This window comes from Ahaetulla prasina, chromosome 3 (assembly GCF_028640845.1).
Source record: "Ahaetulla prasina isolate Xishuangbanna chromosome 3, ASM2864084v1, whole genome shotgun sequence".
Classification (NCBI taxonomy): domain Eukaryota; kingdom Metazoa; phylum Chordata; class Lepidosauria; order Squamata; family Colubridae; genus Ahaetulla; species Ahaetulla prasina.
In genome coordinates, this window is record NC_080541.1 from 10,905,705 (window position 1) to 10,914,434 (window position 8,730).

Genomic DNA, 8,730 nt, shown 5'->3' on the forward strand with positions numbered 1-8,730 from the left:
GATCATCAGTGGTTTGGGGTGAGATACCAGCAATGCGCTGATGACACTCAGCTGTACTTTTCCACCCCGGACCACCCCAATGAAGTTGTTGAAGTGCTGTCCCGGTGTTTGGAGGCCGTGCGGGTCTGGATGGGGAGAAACAGGCTCAAGCTTAATCCCTCCAAGGCGGAGTGGCTGTGGATGCGGCACCCGATTCAGTCAGCTGCAGCCGCGGCTGGCTGTTGGTGGCAGTTATTGGCCCCAAAGGATAGGGTGCGCAACTTAGGTGTCCTCCTGGACGATCGGCTGTCGTTTGAAGATCATTTGATGGCCGTCTCCAGGGGCCTTCCACCAGGTTCGCCTGGTTCGGCAGTTCGCCTTCCTTGATCGGGATGCCTTATGCACGGTCACTCATCGCTCGTTACCTCTCGCTTGGATTACTGTAATGCTCTCTACATGGGGCTCCCCTTGAAGTGCGCTCGGAGGCTTCAGTTAGTCAGAATGCAGCTCGCGGGTTATAGAGGAGCTACGTGGCTCCCATGTAACACCGATCCTCGCAGGCTGCACTGGCTGCCTGTGGCTTTCGAGTGCACTTTAATGTTAGTTATGACCTTTAAAGCGCTCCATGGCTTAGGACCTGGGTACTTACGGGACCGCCTGCTGCTACCACATGCCTCCCACCGACCCGTCGCTCCCATAGAGGGACTTCTCAGGGTGCCGTCCGCCAAACAATGCCGGCTGGCGGCCCCAGGAAGGGCCTTCTCTGTGGGGCACCACACTCTGGAATGAGCTTCCCCGGGTTTCGTCAAATACCCGACCTCCGGACATTTCGTCATGAACTAAAACACATCTTTTTATCCAGCGGGGCTGGCTTAAATTAGTTTTAAGGGAAATTTTATTAATTTTAAATGGGGTTTTTAGTATGGAAAATTTTAATTTCAGGCTAATTTAATAAGTTTTTAAATGGTATTTTAATTTGTATATTGTGTTGTTCTTACTTTTGCCTGTACACCGCCCTGAGTCCTTCGGGAGAAGGGCGGTATAAAAATTAAATAAAATAAATAAAATAAATAAATAAATAGTAGTGAGGCAGAGGAACAGGAGGAGCCTGTTCTTGATGCATGCATGAGAAGAGCTGCCAAAAGGCAAGAGCAGTTTAAGCAAAGAGGGCAACTCGGGAGTAAGGCCAGGAGATGATTGGCCCCTCCCATAAGGCTTAAAACAGACCAGGTGTTTGATCTTTGCTGGAAAACAACGTTGTAGCTGCATCTTCTGCTTTGTCCTCTGCTTCATATACGTCTTTGTTTTTGTGGCTTCTGGACGTTTGCCAGGAAAGGCCTTTGGCAGTTTGCCTAATTGGACTAAGGTTTGGGAGATAACTGAGAAATTGGTGTTGGGAGGCATTTGTTTTACTTTGAGTTGAATGGCGCTGGGAATAAAGTAATTCCCAGCTGTTCGAATAAAGTTTGTTTTTCCACGGACTAAGTTTATTACTACCTACTTAGGCCTGGGTCACAACACTGTTGTGCATTTCCTTGTTCCTAGAAAGTCTGCACAAAACAACGCCAGAGGTGATCTCCTGGTTAGCTGAATTGGACATCCAGTTATGAGACCACTGCCGTACCCCATAGAAGTTTTTTATATAATTATGTGGATTGTGTGCATAGTTTTACCACCTCTGTCACGTTCTCATCATGTTTGATCCACACCCACACTGTCATAGTTGACCCACACTTCATCAAGGACCTAGGAGTACTCATTTCTAAAGATCTAAGTCCCAGAGCTCACTGTAACATCATTGCAAAAAAGGCTTTAAGAGTTGTAAATCTTATTTTACGAAGTTTTCTCTCTGGTAACGCTGTACTCCAAACTAGGGCATATAAAACCTTTGACAAACCTATACTTGATTACTGTTCACCTGCCTGGAACCCTCACTGTGTTTCAGACATCATTACATTAGAGAGGGTCCAGAGATATTTTACTAGGAGAGTTCTCAAATCTTCTGCTCGAAATAAAATTCCCGATCCCACCAGGCTTGAAATCTTAGGTCTAGAAAGCCTCGAACTACGCCGTCTACGTTCCGACCTATGCTTAGTTCGTAAGATTATTTACCAAAACATTCTACTTGTAAATGAATACTTTTATTTCAAGCATAATAATACAAGGGCCATCAATAGATTTAAACTCAATGTTATTTGCTCTAATCTTAATTGTAGGAAATATGACTTTTGCAATAGAGTAGTAAATGTCTGGAACAATCTATCGGATCCTGTTAGTCTCTCTAATCTCCATACCTTTTACCGTAAACTGTCTACTGTGGACCTTCTGTGTTTCTTAATAGGTCCCTAAGGGGGCGTGCATAAGCGCACCAGCGTGCCTACCGTCCCTGTCCTACTGTTCCCAATTATATATAATCATTCTATGTGTTTATAGCTATGTTTTGCCAATTTATATCCATTTTTTAATGCCAATTTTTTTTCATGTGTCCATGTCTGTGTCTGCTCTGTTACTTGTTTTCTTGTATTTGTTGACAAATAAAATAAATAAATAAATAAATAAATAAATATGCTAAATAAATAAATAAATAAATAAATAAATAAATAAATAAATAAATAAATAAATAAATAATGAGTTTGTCCTTGTCTTTAGCTGGTTTGAACCACTTGTTATCAGACCTCACATTCCTCATGGAAAACTTTCTTTGTTACTTCAGAAAACTGGAAACGAAAATCAAAGATACTCCTAGTTACTGAAAATATCGCTCAAAGTGGCCAACCTCCCCTGCATATATCATCTTAAAGAGAGAGCAACTCATAAAAGTAAGGGGAAATGTACCGTATTTTTCAGACTATAAAAAGTATAGTCTGAAGCACCCAAGTATAAGACGCACCTCAGTTTTTGGGGAGGAAAATAAGAAAAAAGCTGATTAGCAGGTGGATTGGCCTCCCGGAATACCCCCAATCAGCTGTTCCCAGAAGTGAATTTTAGCAACAGGTTCCTTGGTTGTGAGCTCTATGCCTCGCTTTTTTTGGCTTTTTTTTTCTGCCTCTAAAACTCTGTTTCCGAAAAAACATTTTTCTGCCTCTAAAAGCCTCCAAAACAGAGTTTCAGGAAAAAAGCCTCTGAAGCTCTGTTTAGGAGTTCTTTTTCTGAAGCTCCGCTTGGAGGCTTCATTTCTGAAGCTTCGTTTCTGATGCTTTTTCCAGAAACCTCCATTTGAGAAGCTGGGTGGGGCTACATTCAGAGTATAAGACGCATCCAGATTTTCACTCTCTTTTTTGGGGGAAAAAGGTGCGTCTTATACTCCGAAAAATACAGTAGTTCAATGGGATGAGGCTGACCCTCAGCCCTGGAACTAAAATATTCTGCATTTCTTCTGGATCAGATCTGATCCATCCAAACTCTTGCCCATTAAGTGCCCAATTATTATTTGCCAAGAAATGAGTCAATGGATGACTATCTATTTAGCTTCTCTTTTAGCTAGAAGAATCTTTCTGGTAATACAGATAGAAGAAGGTCAATTTTCCGTCAAAGGAAATCAAATTACTCTTTTAGACAACCTAATTGAATGCTCAGGAAAATCAAGTTTCCCCTGGTGAATATGGACCATGAAGCTTTGCTTTTAAAAAAAAATCCCTTGCATCAGGTAGAGTTGGATGACTAAATGGAGCTGAGCATTTACTAGCCAGATGCCCTTTCTGACTCCTATGCAGAATTCACAGCAATTTTTTTCTTTTGCGCCCAGAGAAAGAAAAATATCTGCCACCACCTAGGATCAAACTCACAGCCTCCTCATTGTGAGGTGAAAGCTCCACCTCTAGGTCACCACACCACTCCTCTAACTGTGAGATGGATAACAAGACATAAATGCTGTGCAGAATAGGTATCTAGCAACTTCTTTTTTTTTTGGTATTATCTCATGTAGGTACCTGTTCCTAAGCTGCTGAAGCTAAAATGTATGTAGTGACACCACAGCACAACTTCTGCCTTTTCATACTTGCATCACACCATTGCACACAAGTCCACAAGAGGTGGGATTTGCATTGTGCCATTACAAGGCACATTTCATTCCATCGCTCCTTGCCTTCCGGTATGGTTATGGCTGTGGATAATATGAAACTATTTTTTTATTATGTTTTTTTAAAACCCTGCAATTGATCCTGAAATTAATCAATCCAACATTTAAGTACAGCCAACATTGTGGGTTGACAGAGGTCCAGAGCTACTTTTAAACAGTTTGCTTGAGGAAGTGACCTTAATGTTTTCAGCTTAATAAATGTTTAATAAGCCTAATTTTATTGTGTATTGACTTCGATGCTTTGCTCTTGATCTCTTTGACACTGTGACAACCAAGCTCTGAGTAATCTATTTTCCTAAATATACAAGAGTTCCTTTGCTGTATATTTCTGAAGTACGTACAATGCCATCATTCAACAATGACTACATCTGAACTGGAACCAGTGGTGAAATGTTACTGGTTCACACCGGTTCAGGCGAACCGGTAGTGATAAAAGCTACCAGTTCAGATGAACCGATAGTAAAAAAACGTTCATCCAAACTGATATTTCCAACGATCAGCTGTGCTGTGCGATTTATATTTGCTAGAAAGCAGGAAATCCTACTTTCTAGTGCAGCGGTTCTCAACCTGTGGGTCGCGACCCCATTGGGGATCGAATGACGATTTGCCAGGGGTCACCTAAGACCATCGGAAATATGGGAAGTATACTTGCGAGTCGAAGAATTGCGCTCCAGTGGTTGACTCCGCAAGCCAGCTGCAGGCTCTTCAAATCACTAGCCGAATTCGGCTTCAGGCGCGATGAATTAAAAAAGAGAGAAATCTTTGCTCCGATGTCTCCCTCTCAAGCCAGCTGCAATCACTCCCAATCGCTAGCCTAATCTGGCTTCAGGCGCAATAAACTTAATAGGGGAGGAGTCTCCGCTTTAATGCCTCCGTCCTCAAGGCAATCACAAGCAGTTCAGATCGCTAGCCAATATAGCTTCAGGCGCGATAAATTCAAAACAAAAATAATTTTACGGTTGGGGTCGCCACATCGTGGGGAATTGTATTAAAGGGGTCACAGCACTATAAAGGTTGAGAACCACTGCTCTAGTGAATCTAAATCACGAGGCGCAGCTGTTCCCCCCCTCGCTGTTCTACTTATTTTGTTAAGCCTCCTTTTTCCATGCAAAGCACGCATTTGGCACGCATTGTGCATGCGTGTGCAGTGTGCTTTTTGTTTGCACTGCACATATGTGCATGCGCAGCGTGCTTTTGGCATGCACCGTGCATGCGCGGGTAGTGAACTGGTGGCAATCTGCGGAGGATTTCACCACTGACTGGAACCCATCAAAATCCATCCCTAAGGGTTGCATTTCTAGACAAGGAAAAAAAAATTCCGGTAAAGTTTTCCATTTTTCTCCTGAAGAACTACCCAGGCATGTAGTTCAGCAGTCTAATCCAAGGATAAGACCATTCCAAATTTCAGATCAGTACATTACTTCACAATTCCGCAGAAATGAGTCAAAATGATCAACATCAGTTTAAAATAAAACAGGAGACAGACTTTATTTATTGAAGCTTCTTAGCTTCCTCAATTGATCATGACCCCTAAGATTTGGGGATACTTATAAACTGCTTCTCTAGGTCTCACAATAAGGCCCAGGCCTTATTCTTTGCCAGCTTTTAAAGTCCCATGGACTTCTAAGGAGACTTCTAAAGCAGGTGAGAAGGATATTCAAAATGACCAATCAGGAAGTTAGATCAGAGGTCTCCAACCTTGGTCCCTAGCAAAGCTGGCTGAGGAACTCTGGGAGTTGAAGTCCACAAGTCTTAAAGGGACCAAGGTTGGAGACACCTGAGTTAGATGACCTAGTCAGAGGACTTCTTGGTGATTCTCACTCACCTTTTTAACTTAAAACTGGTTCATTGGAACAGTAGCCTGGCTTATGGATTTAGATAAGTTTCCTTTTCAAAATGCTTAAAGGTAAAGGTAAAGTGTTCCCCATGCACATATGTGCTAGTCTTTCACAACTCTAGGGGGTGGTGCTCAGCTCCATTTCAAAGCCAAAAGAGCCAGCGCTGTCCGAAGACGTCTCCATGGTCATGTGGCCGGCATGACTGAAAGCCAAAGGCACATGGAACGCTGTTACTTTCCCACCAAAGGTGGTCCCTATTTTTCTACTTGCATTTTTTACCTGCTTTCGAACTGCTAGGTTGGCAGAAGCTGGGACAAGTAATGGGAGCTCGCCCCATTATGCGGCACTAGGGATTCAAACCGCTGAATTGTTGACTTTTTGATCGACAAGCTCAGCATCTTAATGCTTAGGTATATCTAAATTTGCCTCTTGCCCAGAAGAATTGTCCAGCCACCCATTTATCTTTGATGGATCTATGTGTGAAATGCCACATTCTATCTTCAGAATTGGATATGGATTATGCTTGCTTAATAGCTAGTTTTAGTAGCCAGATTAGAATCATGGTTTGAAGTTCTCATTAGAGAAAAGATTAATGTTTCTCATTATAACAGGGTTTGAAGTCCAAAAGTAGGTATATAGATCAGGGAGGCCTAACCTTGGCAACTTTAAGACTTATGGACCAAATCCCAGAATTCCCCCAGCTAGCCTGACTGGGGAATTCTGGGAGCTGAAGTCCATAAGTCTTAAAGTTACCAAGGTTGGACACCTTGATATAGAGGGGTGTCAAATTCACGGCCCGTGGGCTGGATGCATCACACGCTGGCCACCCCACCCCCATTTTAGCGAAAGGGAAAAAGTCATGATACATCACATGGCAATAATGTGGCAGGGCAAGTTTGACACCCCTGATATGGAGGGAAGCAAGGATGTTGCACAAGCTCAGTTCTTATTTGTGACTCGCTCTTTCAACATCTCAACAATCTGGATAGTCTTCTACAGCAGGGGTCTCTAACCTTGGCAACTTTAAGACTTGTGGACTTCAACTCCCAGAATTCCCCAGCCAGCATGCTCTAAATCAGGGGTCAGCGAAGCTGGCTGAGGAATTCTGGGAGTTGAAGTCCACAAGTCTTAAAGTTGCCAGGGTTGGAGACCCCTATTCTACAGAGTCCGACATTAGATCCTGGAGAGTCCGTAAAACACTTCCCTACATTGTAACCCAACCAAGTATCTCCAAATGGGTTCTGGATCTGAGAGCAAAACAAAGCATGGGCAGAAATTGTGAGCCTGCAGAAGGGCAAGAAAAACATGGCAGATGGTTCTAGATCTTGACCTTCTAATCCTACTGACTGGGCTGGGATATGGTGGGAAAAATACACAAATAAGGAACTTATTTGTCTTAAGATAGATGCAACAAAGTGTGTTTATTGTCAGACAACTACACGGAATACTGGGCTCCAGGACTAAAGCATATAGAAAAGAGCCCCAGAAGGCAAGATTGCAGGGTATAGACCCTCAGAAATGTTACACGAGAGTCAGAAAAGCAGTGCATAATGTAACATAACCTATAGAAGACAGTATCTATAGCTCAGGGTTGAACTGTGAGGTCCTTGGTGCTCTCTAAGCTTGGTTGTTTTCTTGCAGATGTTTCATTACCCAACTAAGTAATGTAATCAGTGCTAACACTAGACATAATGAAACATCTGTGTTGTGTCTGCGCCCCCCCGAGCCGGGCCTGCTGCCAGAAAATGACTTGGACAGTGAGGGGGAAGGACCATCAGGACTTACCTCGGGAGCACCGGCTTCCCTGGCTCAGCTCCACGAGCCAGAAGCAGGCCAGGTGGAAGAGATAATGAGGCCTCTGTCCCATGACTCTTCCCCCCCCCCAGCCACTCCTGCAGACCCAGCTGATGGCAATCAGGCTTGGTTGGACCCTAGATTTCGTAGGCAGGAGAGGAGGGAACAACAGAAGCAAGGGCGGGGCAGGTCCAGGAAGTGCTGAGTCATGGAGCCACACCCCACAGGATATAAAAGACAGTGAGAGTTGCTGTGTCTCTTTGTAATAGGCAAATCCACTGATTAAGAGCTGAAGTTTGTTTCTGAGTGACTCACCAGCGTCATGGAAGATAACGGAGGCTTTTGGCAGACGCTGGCTATTCTGCTGCCAGAGCTGATAGTGACGGCTAATTAAGCCATCACTCTGACGGAGGCGAGGGAAGACACAACAATCTGTAAGAAAACAATCAAGCTCAGAGAGCACCAAGGACTCCATCGCATGACCTTTACAACTGAAATGCAGCATCTAGTAAGAACGTGGGGTGACCTTACTATAAGTCCATCCATCGTGCTTTCGAACGGCTAGGTTGGCAGAAGCTGGGACAAGTAATGGGAGCTCACCCCATTACACGGCACTAGGGATTCGAACCGCTGAACTGCCAACCTTTCGATCGACAAGCTTTTTTTATTATTTATTAGTATTTATTAATAATTATTTATTATTATTATTTTATTTATTTCATTAGACTAGACATACCTTCAATTCCTGGAACCATTCTTCCTACGTTTGAGCCTCCAGCTCCCTAACCATCTTTGTTGCTCTTCTCTGCAGCTCCGTCCTAAACGGCTGACTAAATCTATTTCTTTGATGCTGCAAAGTGAAAAACAGCCAGCTTCTCTCTTAAAAAGATGTGATATTTTATATTTAAAAAAAAACACTTTTTTCCCCCAGTCGACTTGGCAGAATAATTCCCTCAAATGAGGCTGACCCATATAAGGTCTGCTGAGTTTTTCTTTTTCTTTTTCAAGAAGCCGGGCTTTGAAGTCATTCCCTTGTAAACA